Below are 15,976 nucleotides of genomic sequence, written 5' to 3'. Positions count from 1 at the left end.
CACAAATCGGACGGACAAAGTGCCACGCATGCTCAGAATAAATAAAGAGATGAAAGCTATTGGCCACTGCCCCAATTATAGTCCCGATGTACGTGTTTTACGTCACCGCGTTCAGAACGATCGGATTTTCCGACAACTTTGTGTGGCCGTGTGTATGCAAGACAAGTTTGAGCCAACATCCGTCGGAAAAAATCCTAGGATTTTGTTGTCGGAATGTCCGAACAAAGTCCGACCGTGTGTACGCCCTATAAGGGTTTGGCTCCTCCGGAGGCAGTGACCGCTCATTCTACCAGGAGCGTTTCTACATCTTGGGCAGTATCCCGGCATGTTTCTCCGGAAGTAATCTGTAAAGCAGCCTCATGGTCATCAATTAACACTTTCATGACGCACTATTGTGTTGAACCGGCTTCCTTGTCATCGGTTAATTTTGGTTTGCACGTATTATCTGTTGATGGTGCCAATTAACCACTTGACGACCGCCTCACGCCGATTTACGTCGGCAAGGTGGCACGGACAGGCAAAATCACGTACATATACGTGATTTGCCTTCCGCGGGTGGGAGGTCCGATCGGACCCCCCCCCGGTGCCCGAGGCGGTCGTCTTTTGTCCCACGGCGATCGGAGATGAGGGGGAGGCCATCCGTTCGTGGCCCCCCCCCTCACGATCGCCGCCGGCCAATCACATCATTCCTTTGCTGCTGTATGCTAAACAGCAGCAAAGGAAATTATGTCATCTCTCCTCGGCTCGGTAATTTCCGTTCCGGCCCGAGGAGAGAAGACAGGTATGTGAGTGCACAACACTACACACACACAGTAGAACATGCCAGGCACACAAAACACCCCGATCCCCCCCACGATCGCCCCCCGATCTCCCCCCAATCACCCCCCCCCGTCACAAACTGACACCAGCAGTTTTTTTTGTTTTTTTTTCTGATTACTGCATTGGTGTCAGTTTGTGACAGTTACAGTGTTGGGACAGTTAGTATTACCCCCCTGTAGGTCTAGGATACCCCCCTAACCCCCCCTAATAAAGTTTTAACCCCTTTATCACCCCCTGTCACCAGTTTTTTTGGTAGTATTTTGGTGAACTGGCAAGCACCAGCCCCAAGCAGCGTCAGATTAGCGCCAGTACCGCTAACACCCATGCACGCACCGTACACCTCCCTTAGTGGTATAGTATCTGAACGGATCAATATCTGATCCGATCAGATCTATACTGGCGTCCCCAGCAGTTTAGGGTTCCCAAAAACGCAGTGTTAGCGGGATCAGCCCAGATACCTGCTAGCACCTGCATTTTGCCCCTCCGCCCGGCCCAGCCCACCCAAGTGCAGTATCGATCGATCACTGTCACTTACAAAACACTTAACGCATAACTGCAGCATTCGCAGAGTCAGGCCTGATCCCTGCGATCATTTTTCTGATCGCTGTATTAGTGTCGCTGGTGACGCTAGTTAGGGACCTAAATATTTAGGTTCGCCGTCAGCGTTTTATAGCGACAGGGACCCCCATATACTACCGAATAAATGTTTTAACCCCTTGATGGCCCCCTAGTTAACCCTTTCCCCACTGATCACCGTATAACTGTTACGGGTGACGCTGGTTAGTTTGTTTATTTTTTATAGTGTCAGGGCACCCGCCGTTTATTACCGAATAAAGGTTTAGCCCCCTGATCGCCCGGCGGTGATATGCGTCGCCCCAGGCAGCGTCAGGTTAGCGCCAGTAGCGCTAACACGCACGCACCGTACAGCTCCCTTAGTGGTATAGTATCTGATCGGATCAATATCTGATCCGATCAGATCTATACTAGCGTCCCCAGCAGTTTAGGGTTCCCAAAAACGCAGTGTTAGCGGGATCAGCCCAGATACCTGCTAGCACCTGCGTTTTGCCCCTCCGCCCAGCCCACCCAAGTGCAGTATCGATCGATCACTGACACTTACAAAACACTAAATGCATAACTGCAGTGTTCGCAGAGTCAGGCCTGATCCCTGCGATTGCTAACAGTTTTTTGGTAGTATTTTGGTGAACTGGCAAGCACCAGCCCCAAGCAGCGTCAGATTAGCGCCAGTACCGCTAACACCCATGCACGCACCGTAAACCTCCCTTAGTGGTATAGTATCTGAACGGATCAATATCTGATCCGATCAGATCTATACTGGCGTCCCCAGCAGTTTAGGGTTCCCAAAAACGCAGTGTTAGCGGGATCAGCCCAGATACCTGCTAGCACCTGCATTTTGCCCCTCCGCCCGGCCCAGCCCACCCAAGTGCAGTATCGATCGATCACTGTCACTTGGGTGGGCTGGGCCGGGCGGAGGGTCACAAAACACTTAACGCATAACTGCAGCATTCGCAGAGTCAGGCCTGATCCCTGCAATCGCTAACAGTTTTTTTGGTAGCTTTTTATTGAACTGGCAAGCGCCAGCGGCCTAGTACACCCCGGTCGTAGTCAAACCAGCACTGCAGTAACACTTGGTGACGTGGCGAGTCCCATAAGTGCAGTTCAAGCTGGTGAGGTGGCAAGCACAAGTAGTGTCCCGCTGCCACCAAGAAGACAAACACAGGCCCGTCGTGCCCATAGTGCCCTTCCTGCTGCATTCGCCAATCCTAATTGGGAACCCACCGCTTCTGCAGCGCCCGTACTTCCCCCATTCACATCCCCAACCAAATGCAGTCGGCTGCATGAGAGGCATTTTCTTTATGTCCTCCCGAGTACCCCTACCCAACGAACCCCCAAAAAAGATGTCGTGTCTGCAGCAAGCGCGAATATAGGCGTGACACCCGCTATTATTGTCCCTCCTGTCCTGACAATCCTGGTCTTTGCATCGGTGAATGTTTTGAATGCTACCATTCATTAGTTGAGTATTAGCGTAGGGTACAGCATTGCACAGACTAGGCACACTTTCACAGGGTCTCCCAAGATGCCATCGCATTTTGAGAGCCCCGAACCTGGAACCGGTTACCGTTATAAAAGTTAGTTACAAAAAAAGTGTAAAAAAAAAAAAAAAAATATAAAATAAAAAAAAATAGTTGTCGTTTTATTGTTCTCTCTCTCTCTATTCTCTCTCTCTTGTTCTGCTCTTTTTTACTGTATTCTATTCTGCAATGTTTTATTGTTATTATGTTTTATCATGTTTGCTTTTCAGGTATGCAATTTTTTATACTTTACCGTTTACTGTGCTTTATTGTTAACCATTTTTTTGTCTTCAGGTACGCCATTCACGACTTTGAATGGTTATACCAGAATGATGCCTGCAGGTTTAGGTATCATCTTGGTATCATTCTTTTCAGCCAGCGGTCGGCTTTCATGTAAAAGCAATCCTAGTGGCTAATTAGCCTCTAGACTGCTTTTACAAGCCGTGGGAGGGAATGCCCCCCCCCACTGTCTTCCGTGTTTTTCTCTGGCTCTCCTGTCTCATCAAGGAACCTGAGAATGCAGCCGGTGATTCAGCCAGCTGACCATAGAGCTGATCAGAGACCAGAGTGGCTCCAAACATCTCTATGGCCTAAGAAACCAGAAGCTACGAGCATTTTATGACTTAGATTTCGCCGGATGTAAATAGCGCCATTGGGAAATTGGGGAAGCATTTTATCACACCGATCTTGGTGTCATCAGATGCTTTGAGGGCAGAGGAGAGATCTAGGGTCTAATAGACCCCAATTTTTTAAAAAAAGAGTACCTGTCACTACCTATTGCTATCATAGGGGATATTTACATTCCCCGAGATAATAAAAATGATTAAAAAAAAAAATGAAAGGAACAGTTTAAAAATAAGATAAAAAAGCAAAAAAATAATAAAGAAAAAAAAAAAAAAAAAAAAAGCACCCCTGTCGCCCCCTGCTCTCGCGCTAAGGCGAACGCAAGCGGCGGTCTGTCGTCAAACGTAAACAGCAATTGCACCATGCATGTGAGGTATCGCCGCGAAGGTCAGATCGAGGGCAGTAATTTTAGCAGTAGACCTCCTCTGTAAATCTAAAGTGGTAACCTGTAAAGGCTTTTAAAGGCTTTTAAAAATGTATTTATTTTGTTGCCACTGCACGTTTGTGCGCAATTTTAAAGCATGTCATGTTTGGTATCCATGTACTCGGCCTAAGATCATCTTTTTTATCTCATCAAACATTTGGGCAATATAGTGTGTTTTAGTGCATTAAAATTTAAAAAAGTGTGTTTTTTCCCCAAAAAATGCGTTTGAAAAATCGCTGCGCAAATACTGTGTGAAAAAAAAAAATGAAACACCCACCATTTTAATCTGTAGGGCATTTGCTTTAAAAAAACATATAATGTTTGGGGGTTCAAAGTAATTTTTTTGCAAAAAAAAATAACTTTTTCATGTAAACAATGAGTGTCAGAATGGGCTTTGTCTTCAAGTGGTTAGAAGAGTTGGTGATGTGTGACATAAGCTTCTAAATGTTGTGCATAAAATGCCAGGACAGTTCAAAACCCCCCCAAATGATCCCGTTTTGGAAAGTAGACACCCCAAGCTATTTGCAGAGAGGCATGTCGAGTCCATGGAATATTTTATATTGCGACACAAGTTGCGGGAAAGAGACAAATTTTTTTTTTTTTTTTTTGCACAAAGTTGTCACTAAATGATATATTGCTCAAACATGCCATGGGAATATGTGAAATTACACCCCAAAATACATTCTGCTGCTTCTCCTGAGTACGGGGATACCACATGTGTGAGACTTTTTGGGAGCCTAGCCGCGTACGGGACCCCGAAAACCAAGCACCGCCTTCAGGCTTTCTAAGGGCGTGAATTTTTGATTTCACTCTTCACTGCCTATCACAGTTTCGGAGGCCATGGAAAGCCCAGGTGGCACAAAACCCCCCAAATGACCCCATTTTGGAAAGTAGACACCCAAAGCTATTTGCTGAGAGGTATAGTGAGTATTTTGCAGACCTCACTTTTTGTCACAAAGTTTTGAAAATTGAAAAAAGAAAAAAAAAAAAGTTTTTTCTTGTCTTTCTTCATTTTCAAAAACAAATGAGAGCTGCAAAATACTCACCATGCCTCTCAGCAAATAGCTTGGGGTGTCTACTTTCCAAAATGGGGTCATTTGGGGGGTTTTGTGCCACCTGGGCATTCCATGGCCTCCGAAACTGTGATAGGCAGTGAAGAGTGAAATCAAAAATTTTCACCCTTAGAAATCCTGAAGGCGGTGCTTGGTTTTCGGGGCCCCGCACGCGGCTAGGCTCCCAAAAAGTCCCACACATGTGGTATCCCCATACTCAGGAGAAGCAGCTAAATGTATTTTGGGGTGCAATTCCACATATGCCCATGGCCTGTGTGAGCAATATATCATTTAGTGACAACTTTTTGTAAATATTTTTTTTTTTTTTTTGTCATTATTCAATCACTTGGGACAAAAAAAAATAAATATTCAATGGGTTCAACATGCCTCTCAGCAATTTCCTTGGGGTGTCTACTTTCCAAAATGGGGTCATTTGGGGGGGTTTTGTACTGCCCTGCCATTTTAGCACCTCAAGAAATGACATAGGCAGTCATAAACTAAAAGCTGTGTAAATTACAGAAAATGTACCCTAGTTTGTAGACGCTATAACTTTTGCGCAAACCAATAAATATATGCTTATTGACATTTTTTTTACCAAAGACATGTGGCCGAATACATTTTGGCCTAAATGTATGACTAAAATTTAGTTTATTGGATTTTTTTTATAACAAAAAGTAGAAAATATCATTTTTTTTCAAAATATTCGGTCTTTTTCCGTTTATAGCGCAAAAAATAAAAACTGCAGAGGTGATCAAATACCATCAAAAGAAAGCTCTATTTGTGGGAAGAAAAGGACACAAATTTCGTTTGGATACAGCATTGCATAACCGCGCAATTAGCAGTTAAAGCGACGCAGTGCCAAATTGGAAAAAGACCTCTGGTCCTTAGGCAGCATAATGGTCCGGGGCTCAAGTGGTTAAACCTTTTTTTCTTTAACCAGCAATTGCCCACCTGGGTGTGTATGGCTAGTTATTTCCCATACGTAGGCTGCCATGGAGTCTGTCAGAAAAACGGAAAATTTATATCAAATACTTACCGTAATTTTCCTTTCCTGATGGACTCCATGGCAGCAGGAGTTCCCTCCCATTTGCTGGAGTAGGCTAAGTTACGGAACATGGTCTCTGTCTAGTTGCAAAGATTTATGGGAGTGGGGTCCTATGAGGTATGAGAGGCGGGATTAACCCATACATAGGCTGCCATGGAGTCCATCAGGAAAGGAAAATTACGGTAAGTATTTGATATACATTTTCCGTTTTTCTAAAAAAAAAAAAAAGACCAAAAATTTAAAAAAAAAATGTTTTTTACTTTTTTCTGTCAGTGAATTTTGTAACTACGTAATTTTTTGCCTTCACTGATTTGCGCTGATGAGGCGGCACTGATGGGCACTGATAGGCTGAACTGGTGGGCATTGATGAGGTGGCACTTATGGGCACTGATGAGGCAGAACTTATGGGCACTGAGGTGGCACTGATGAGGAGGCACTAATATGCCACACTTATGGGCACTGTTGGGTGGCACTGATGGGCATGAATAGGTGGCACTGGTGGGCACTAATAGGCGGCACTGGTGGAGGAGGGGGGAACAGGTTTTCGAATTTGACAGGTACCTTCTCCCACTTCCGTTGCGGTCGCCTAGATATCCATGGGCACCAGCTAAAGCTGCTGCCGTAAACCAGGGGATAACACAATTGTTCAAAGCTGTGCAATTCAATGTCTTTTCACAATGGAGGATGCACTTGTACGCAGTCATTGACTGATAGGACATGTCATACCAGTACAGGCAATGCAAATGGGGCAGCTTCTCTGTGCCAATTACAATCCTTATCAATGTCAACAGTGTCGGCCCGTCCATTAGGGGCACCTGAGTGCCACCCCCTTTATCCACAGCTGCCACCCCCATGCTCTATCCACGGCCGCCACCAGCCCCTATTCGTGCATCGGGTCCCTTTCAGGACACCACACCCATGAATTACAGCGGCAGGGGGGGTTTAAAGCCTATTAGAGCCAGACGTATCTACAGTATCTCACAAGAGTGACTACACCCCTCACATTTTTGTAAATATTTTATTATATCTTTTCATGTGACAACACTGAAGAAATAACACTTTACTACAATGTAAAGTAGTGAGTGTACAGCTTGTATAACAGTGTAAATTTGCTGTCCCCTCAAAATAACAACACACAGCCATTAATGTCTAAACCGTTGGCAACAAAAGTGAGTACACCCCTAAGTGAAAATGTCCAAATTGGGCCCAAAGTGTCAATATTTTGTGTGGCCACCATTATTTTCCAGCACTGCCTTAACCCTCTTGTGCATGGAGATCACCAGAGCTTCACAGGTTGCCACTGGAGTCCTCTTCCACTCCTCCATGACAACATCACGGAGCTGGTGGATGTTAGAGACCTTGCGCTCCTCCATCTTCCATATGAGGATGCCCCACAGGTGCTCAATAGGGTTTGGGTCTGGAGGCATGCTTTGCCAGTCCATCTAGCTTCTTTAGTAAGGCAGTGGTCATCTTGGAGGTGTGATTGAGGTCGTTATCATGTTGGAATACTGCCCTGCGGCTCAGTCTACGAAGGGAGGGGATCATGCTTTGCTTCAGTATGTCACAGTACATGTTGGCATTCATGGTTCCCTCAATGAACTGTAGCTCTCCAGTTCCAGCAGCACTCATGCAGCCCCAGACCATGACACTTCCACCACCATGCTTGACTGTAGGCAAGACACACTTGTCTTTGTACTCCTCACCTGGTTGCCACTACACACGCTTAACACCATCTGAACCAAATAAGTTTATCTTGGTCTCATCAGACCACAGTAATCCATGTCCTTAGTCTGCTTGTTTTCAGCAAACTGTTTGCGGGCTTTCTTGTGCATCATCTTTAGAAGAGGCTTCCTTCTGGGACGACAGCCATGCAGACCAATTTGATGCAGTGTGTGTCGTATTGTCTGAGCACTGACAAGCTGAACCCAACCCCTTCAACCTCTGCAGCAATGCTGGCAGCACTCATATGTCTATTTCCCCAAAACATTCTCTGGATATGACACTGAGCATGTGCACTCAATTTCTTTGGTTAAACATGGCGAGGCGTGTTCTGAGTGGAACCTGTTCTGTTAAACCGCTGTATGGTTTTGGCCACCGTGCTGCAGCTCAGTTTCAGTGTCTTGGCAATTTTCTTATAGCCTAAGACATCTTTATGTAGAGCAACAATTCTTTTTTTCAGATTCTCAGAGAGTTCTTTGCCATGAGGTGCCATGTTGAGCTTCCAGTGACCAATATAAGAGAGTAAGAGCGATAACACAAAATTTAACACACCTGCTCCCCCTTCACATCTGAGACCTTGTAACACTAACGAGTCACAAGACACTGGGGAGGGAAAATAGCTAATTGGGTCCAATTTGGACATTTTCACTTAGGGGTGTACTCACTTTTGTTGCCAGTGGTTTAGACATTAATGGCTGTGTGTTGAGTTATTTTGAGGGGACAGCAAATGTATACTGTTATACAAGCTGTACACTCACTACTTTACATTGTAGCAAAGTGACATGTCTTCAGTGTTGTCACATGAAAAGATATAATAAAATATTTACAGAAATGTGAGGGGTGTACTCATTTTTGTGAGATACTGTAGGTTTTAGGGGAGGAAAACGAGAAAAAATATTCTGAACAAAATGGTGTACCAAAATATTTAATAAAATATAGCAGAGTAATATTTCTACACTGACACCCAATGTAAGGGGGCACCCCACACTGATCCCCAATGTAACTGTGATGTTTACACTGACCCCAACACAACAGGAGTATTTACACCAATCACTAATGTAATTGAAACCTTTACACTAACCAGCGATGTAACAGGTGTATTTACAGTATACTCCCTCATCTCTCTGCTAATCTCTGCATTCTTATCTCCCTCTCAGTACAACTCTGCCCTTCTAACTAACTCCCCCTATCAGCGGCCCTGCTGGTCAATATTCCCTCCATAAGATGCACATAAATTGCCCCCCATTTTTTTGGGGGAAAAAAAGTGTGTCTTATGGAACGAAAAATACGGTATGTCATTTTTTTCCCTCACAAATAGTGCTTTGTTGTGGTGGTATTCGATTATCCCTGCGTTTTTTTATTTTTGAGCTATAAACAAAAAAAGGCAGACAATTTCGAAATTTCGATAAAAACACAATATTTTTTACTTTCTGCTATAAAATCTATCCAATAAAATTTTTTAAAAAAATCTAATTTATTCATACATTTAGGCCAATATGTATTCTGCTACATATCTTTGGTAAAAAAAAACACCATTGAGCGTATATTGATTGGTTTGTGCAAAAGTTATACCATCTAGAAAGAGATGTTTTTGTTTATTTTAAATTTTTTTTACTAGTAATGGCGGCGATCAGCAACTTATTGCGGAACTGCAATATTGTGGCGAACATTCTGACACTAACTGACATTTTGTGGGAACCAGTGAAACAAAAACAGTGATCAGTGCTAAAAAATATGCACTGTCACTGTACTAATGACTAATGGCTGGGAAGGGGTTAACATCAGGGGTGATCGAAGGGTTAACTGTGTGCCTAGCCTGTGTTTTTCTAAACTGTGGGAGATGCTTTTACTAGCGGAAGACATGGATCCTAGTCCCTACTTTGAAGAGACACAGGATCCATGCCCTCTCTCTTGTCAGAACTGCGATCTGCCTTGTTTTCATAGGCAGACCGCTGTTCTGCCTCTCTGCTTGATGATCGGTGGGTGACGGGGAACATCGGTCCCGCAGGACCTGCTACTGGGCTCCTGCTATGTGTGATCACAGTGGAAGTGAGCCGCAGGTGGCGTGCATGTGTGCCCCCTACCTGGAAGAGCTGGATCACGTATATATATGTGATCCGGCGCACAGGTGGCGCCCTGTAGCAGTAAAACTAGTTTTGGCATAGCTCCCAACTGTCCCTGATTTCGAGGGACTGACCCTGATTTGGAACAAAGTCACTCTGGGGGTTATTTACGAAAGGCAAATCCACTTTGCATTACAAGTGCACTGAAAGTGCACTTGGAAGCAGGGCCGGTACAAGGCAGGGGCGGAGGGGGCACGTGCCCTGGGCGGTACCATTTGGTATAGGGGGGGGGCGCAGCTGTGCGCTCCTGCATGATCCTCCCTTCCCTTCCCTCAGCACACAACTACACTGTTTACTCCCCTACGGAGGAGTCCCGTAGAATCTGCCAGCGCCGTGACGTCACTCACGGCCGGAGGCGAGGTGGGAGGACGCAGAGAGGAGCACAGGGAGGCGGGAGCTGTGAGCTGTGTCGTGTCGGCGCGCTGTCTGTTATCAAGCGGAGCCGAGCTGAGGAGCTACTGCCTGGCTGGCTCAGGCTGGATTCAATCTGGAAGGTAGAAGAGCGCAGTGCCAGTGTTCTCACTCAGATCTTCAGCAGTGGTGGTCACTGGTCATTAACCTCGCCTCAGCCTCCTCCCCTCCCAATCCAGACATTTATTAATCTGTTTTTTAAGTGTTTACTTACACAAGTTCAGACTCAGAACTTCTGAGTCTGAACTTGTGTAAGTAAAAACTTAAAAAACAGATTAATAAATGGCTGGATTGGGGGAGGGGAGGAGGCTGAGGCGAGGTTAATGACCAGTGACCACCACTGCTGAATACCCCACAATACTGTGCAATACTCTGCAATACCCCGCAATACTCTGCAATACCCCACAATACTGTGCAATACTCTGCAATACCCTGCAATACCCCGCAATACTGTGCAATACCCCGCAATACTGTGCAATACCCCGCAATACTCTGCAATACCCCGCAACACTCTGCAATACCCCGCAACACTCTGCAATACTCTGCAATACCCCGCAATACTCTGCAATACCCCGCAACACTGTGCAATACTCTGCAATACCCCGCAATACTCTGCAATACTCTGCAATACTGTGCAATACTCTGCAATACTCCACAATACTGTGCAATACCCCGCAATACTGTGCAATACCCCGCAATACTCTGCAATACCCCACAATACTGTGCAATACTCTGCAATACCCCGCAATACTGTGCAATACCCTGCAACACTGTGCAATACCCCGCAATACTCTGCAATACCCCGCAACACTCTGCAATACCCCGCAACACTCTGCAATACTCTGCAATACCCCGCAATACTGTGCAATACCCCGCAACACTGTGCAATACTCTGCAATACCCCGCAATACTCTGCAATACCCCGCAACACTGTGCAATACTCTGCAATACCCCACAATACTGTGCAATACTCTGCAATACCCCACAATATTGTGCAATACCCCACAATACTGTGCAATACCCCGCAACACTGTGCAATACTCTGCAATACCCCGCAACACTGTGCAATACTCTGCAATACCCCACAATACTGTGCAATACCCCACAATACTGTGCAATACTCTGCAATACCCCGCAATACTCTGCAATACCCCGCAACACTGTGCAATACTCTGCAATACCCCACAATACTCTGCAATACTCTGCAATACTCCACAGTACTGTGCAATACTCTGCAATACTCTGCAATACCCCGCAACACTGTGCAATACTCTGCAATACCCCGCAACACTGTGCAATACTCTGCAATACCCCGCAACACTGTGCAATACTCTGCAATACCCCGCAATACTGTGCAATACTCTGCAATACCCCGCAATACTCTGCAATACCCGGCAACACTGTGCAATACTCTGCAATACTCCACAGTACTGTGCAATACCCCACAATACTGTGCAATACTCTGCAATACCCCACAATACTGTGCAATACTCTGCAATACCCCGCAATACCGTGCAATACCCAGCCATACTCTGTGATACTCGGCAATACCCCACAATACCGTGCAATACCCAGCCATACTCTGCAATACCCTGCCATACTCTGCAATACCCCGCAATACCCTGTAATACTCGGTGATACCCAGCCATACTCTGCAATACTCGGTGATACCCAGCCATACTCTGCAATACTCGGTGATACCCAGCCATACTCTGCCATACCCAGCCATGCTCAGTTATACCCAGCCATACTCTGCCATACCCAGCCATGCTCAGTTATACCCAGCCATACTCGGCTGTACTCGGCCTCTGTATGTGACCAGGCTGTGGAAGTCTCACACATGTGGTATCGCCGTACTCAGGAGGAGTAGGAGAATCTATTTTGGGGTGTCATTTTTGGTATGTACATGTTATGTGTTAGAAATATTGTATAAATTGACAACTTTGTGTTTAAAAAAAAAATGCGTTTTAACCACTTCCTGCCCGCCGGTTGTCATACGACGTCCTTGACTTTGTGCGGGGATATCTGAATGATGGGTGCAGCTACAGGCCCCCTCGCTTTCTTTTTTTTTTCTCCTTCCTTCCTTCTTACCATTCTTTTTTCTTTCTTTCTCTCCTTCCTTCTTCTCTCTCTTTCTTCTCTTTCTTTCTTTCTCTTTCCTTCTTTCTCCATCCCCATTTCTCTTTCTTTCTTTCTTTCTTTCTTTCTTTCTTTCTTTCTTTCTTTCTTTCTTTCTTTCTTTCTTTCTTTCTTTCTTTCTTTCTTTCTTTCTTTCTCTCTGTCTCTCTTTCTCTTTCTCTCTCTTTCTCCATCTCTCTTTCTTTCCATTCTTTTTGTCTTTATTTCTTTCTCTTTCCTTCCTTCTTTCTCCATCCCCCTCTTTCTTTCTTTCCTTCTCTCGTCAGACCAGAGAATCTTATTTCTCACCATCTTGGAGCCCTTCGGGTGTATTTTAGCAAACTCCATGCGGGCTTTCATGTGTCTTGCACTGAGGAGAGGCTTCCGTCGGCCACTCTGCCACAAAGCCCCGACTAGTGGAGGGCTGCAGTGGTGGTTGACTTTCTACAACTTTCTCCCATCTCTGGAGCTCATCCACAGTGATCTTTGGGTTCTTCTTTACCTCTCTCACTAAGGCTCTTCTCCCCCGATAGCTCAGTTTGGCCGGACGGCCAGCTCTAGGAAGGGTTCTGGTCGTCCCAAACGTCTTCCATTTAAGGATTATGGAGGCCACTGTGGTCTTAGGAACCTTAAGTGCAGCAGAAATGTTTTTGTAACCTTGGCCAGATCTGTGCCTTGTCACAATTCTGTCTCTGAGCTCTTCAGGCAGTTCCTTTGACCTCATGATTCTCATTTGCTTTGACATGCACTGTGAGCTGTAAGGTCTTATATAGACAGGTGTGTGGCTTTCCTAATCAAGTCCAATCAGTATAATCAAACACAGCTGGACTCAAATGAAGGTGTAGAACCATCTAAAGGATGATCAGAAGAAATGGACAGCACCTGAGTTATATATATGAGTGTCACAGCAAAGGGTCTGAATACTTAGGACCATGTGATATTTCTGTTTTTCTTTTTTAATAAATCTGCAAAAATGTCAACAATTCTGTGTTTTTCTGTCAATATGTGGTGCTGTGTGTACAATATGGGGTGCTGTGTGTACATTAATGAGGAAAAAAAAATGAACTTAAATGATTTTAGCAAATGGCTGCAATATAACAAAGAGTGAAAAATTTAAGGGGTCTGAATACTTTCCGTCACCACTGTACTTGACATTTTTGCAACTGTCTTCAGCAAGTTTACGTAAATTTTCATTTATTGCCTTGATTTCTATTTTGCACTTTTTTAAATGAATATTTTGTACTAAGGTGTTCTTTTTGGCTGAAGGCCCTGTATGTTGTTTAAAATATGTCTGTCTGTTGTTGTTTTTGTGCACTTTTCATATTTATATGAATATTTTGTATTCGGCACCGACTACCTTTAGGAAAGATTACAGTTGAATGTTATATGTTTCAGTGAGAAATAGTGTAATCCCTTTGATTTTGCACTTTTATATATTAGTATTTTGTATTAAGGGTTCTTTTTTGCTGAAGGCCATGTATGTTGGTTGAGAAGTTTGTGAAATTTTTTGATTTTTGCACTTTTCCTAATTATGTCAATATTTGGTATAAAAATAAAGTGAACTCTGTTTCTGTCGCATTAAACATAATTGAACTTGTATTGTTTTAAGTATATTCTTGTTTTGAAATGACATTGGGGGGGTGCAGTTTGCCATCTTCGCCCTGGGCACCAAATGGCCTTGTCCCAGCACTGCTTAGAAGTGCAGTCGCTGTAGATCCGAGGGGGACATGCAAGGAAAATAAAAAACAGCATTTTAGCTTGCACATGATTGGATGATAAAATCAGCAGAGCTTCCTCTCATTTCAGATCTACCCCTCAGATTTACAGGGACTGCACTTCCAAGTGCACTTGCAGTGTACTTGTAGTGCAAAGGGGATTTGCCTTTCGTAAATAACCCCCTCTGTCCCTCTTTCCTCCTCATTTGTCCCTCATTTTGGTCCGATCTATATAGTTGTATATAAAATGCACTATTTATCTTTCAAAAAGTTTTTCCCAGTGCTAAAACTTTCATCCAATTTCTAAATTGCTGCATTTGTAAATTTCAAAAGCCAATATAAAGGAATAGTAGTGGTAAAAAACTCACCTGTGGGTTTAAATAATCACATTTTTGGTATAAGTCACCTTTAAGGGGGCGTGGAGGGGGTATGGCCTATGCCTACATATTTTTGCTGATAGTTGTCCCTCGTTCCCATCTCCAAAAGGTGGGAGGTATGGTTTTGATAAAGTTGTCCTTTATTCAAAATAACTTATTACACATCGCCATTTGAGCTCTCAGATTGATAATAAACACTTGCATAGGACCATCATGTACCTATTAGTTGGTCCATTTGTTAAATATGTTCTTAAGTCTTAACCAACATGGCATAATCTAAAGAATCCCTGTCAACTGTGGAATTATAAGTCCCAACACACCTATGTCAGCTTGCTTGGACTTGTAGTTTCACAATTATCAGGGAGATCCAGGTTGTCCCTTTCTGGTATAATAAATTGTCCACCATCCAGGCTTGCTACCACTTTTAATGGCAGGTTTCCATAAGGAGGGATGAAGCTTTAGTAAATGTGATTTAGCTCAGTTGGTTAGAGCGTTGAGAGCTTCTACTACATTTCCCATGTGTTCCCTCAGACTTCGTTCAGCTGCTGATCGAGGAATTTCCATTTCATTCATAATAAGCTCCACTTCTTCCCTCTTGATTGTGACCTTGGCAAGTTCCTTTTCTCTTTCTTGCTTGGTTTCTGTTCTCTTGATCGTCTGTCTCCAATTACTGACATAGCCATCTCCAGGTTGGTGCTCTGGATCTCCTTCTCCTCCGCATAGTCGCTCACTCTCTCCAGGTCGGCCGCCCCGCTGTCATGTTTCAGAGGCTTGTCAGCCGGCTGCTCCCTGCAGTTCTCCTCATTCTCCAGCTCCACATCCCCCTCTGCCGCCATGTTTTCCTCTCACAAACCCGGGAGGTATGGTTTTGGTACATTTTGGTTTAGTAGTAGGCTGTTTTCACGCAGGCATTTTAGCGCTAAAAATAGCGCCTGTAAAGCATCTGAAAACTGCCTCTCATGATGTGCTTGCAGGATGGGAAAAAAAGTCCTGCAAGCAGCATCTTGGGGGCGGTGTAGGAGTGCTGTATACAGTGCTCCTACACCGACCCTGCCTATTATAATGAATAGGCAGCGCTTTGGAAGCGCCGCAACACGGGCGGTTTTAACCCTTTCTTCGTCCGGTTGTGAGGGTTAAAAGCGACCCGCTAGGGGCCAAAAAGCACAGCTAAAATGAGCGGAGTTTCACCGCCAACGCGGCTGCGGTTACAGTGTGAAAGTAGCCTTATTGATGTTATTATAATCATTATCTTAACAAGATTTCATTTTGTGAGTAATTTCTGTTTGTAGTTGAAAAATATTTGCAGGAAACATTTGTGCACATTAGGTGGTCGATATTTGGCTTTTACCATAAGGTTGTTACTAGATATTAGCAAATAATGGAAAAATCAACTTGCAGGCAGTTGGCCAGTTCCCCTCCTGTGACCCTCTTTATAATAATAAAAATGCAAGCACACTAA

At 44.4% G+C, this 15,976-nt stretch overlaps 1 pseudogene; it reads right to left on the bottom strand.

The window, feature by feature from the left end:
- Positions 1–14,775: 14,775 nt before the first annotated feature.
- Positions 14,776–15,353, bottom strand: LOC141107231 (huntingtin-interacting protein K-like; annotated as a pseudogene).
- Between the last annotated feature and the right edge of the window lie 623 nt (positions 15,354–15,976).

This window comes from Aquarana catesbeiana, linkage group LG09 (assembly GCF_042186555.1).
Source record: "Aquarana catesbeiana isolate 2022-GZ linkage group LG09, ASM4218655v1, whole genome shotgun sequence".
NCBI lineage: Eukaryota > Metazoa > Chordata > Amphibia > Anura > Ranidae > Aquarana > Aquarana catesbeiana.
Note: the sequence above shows the minus strand (reverse complement) of the source record. Positions and strands in the feature narration are given on the sequence as shown.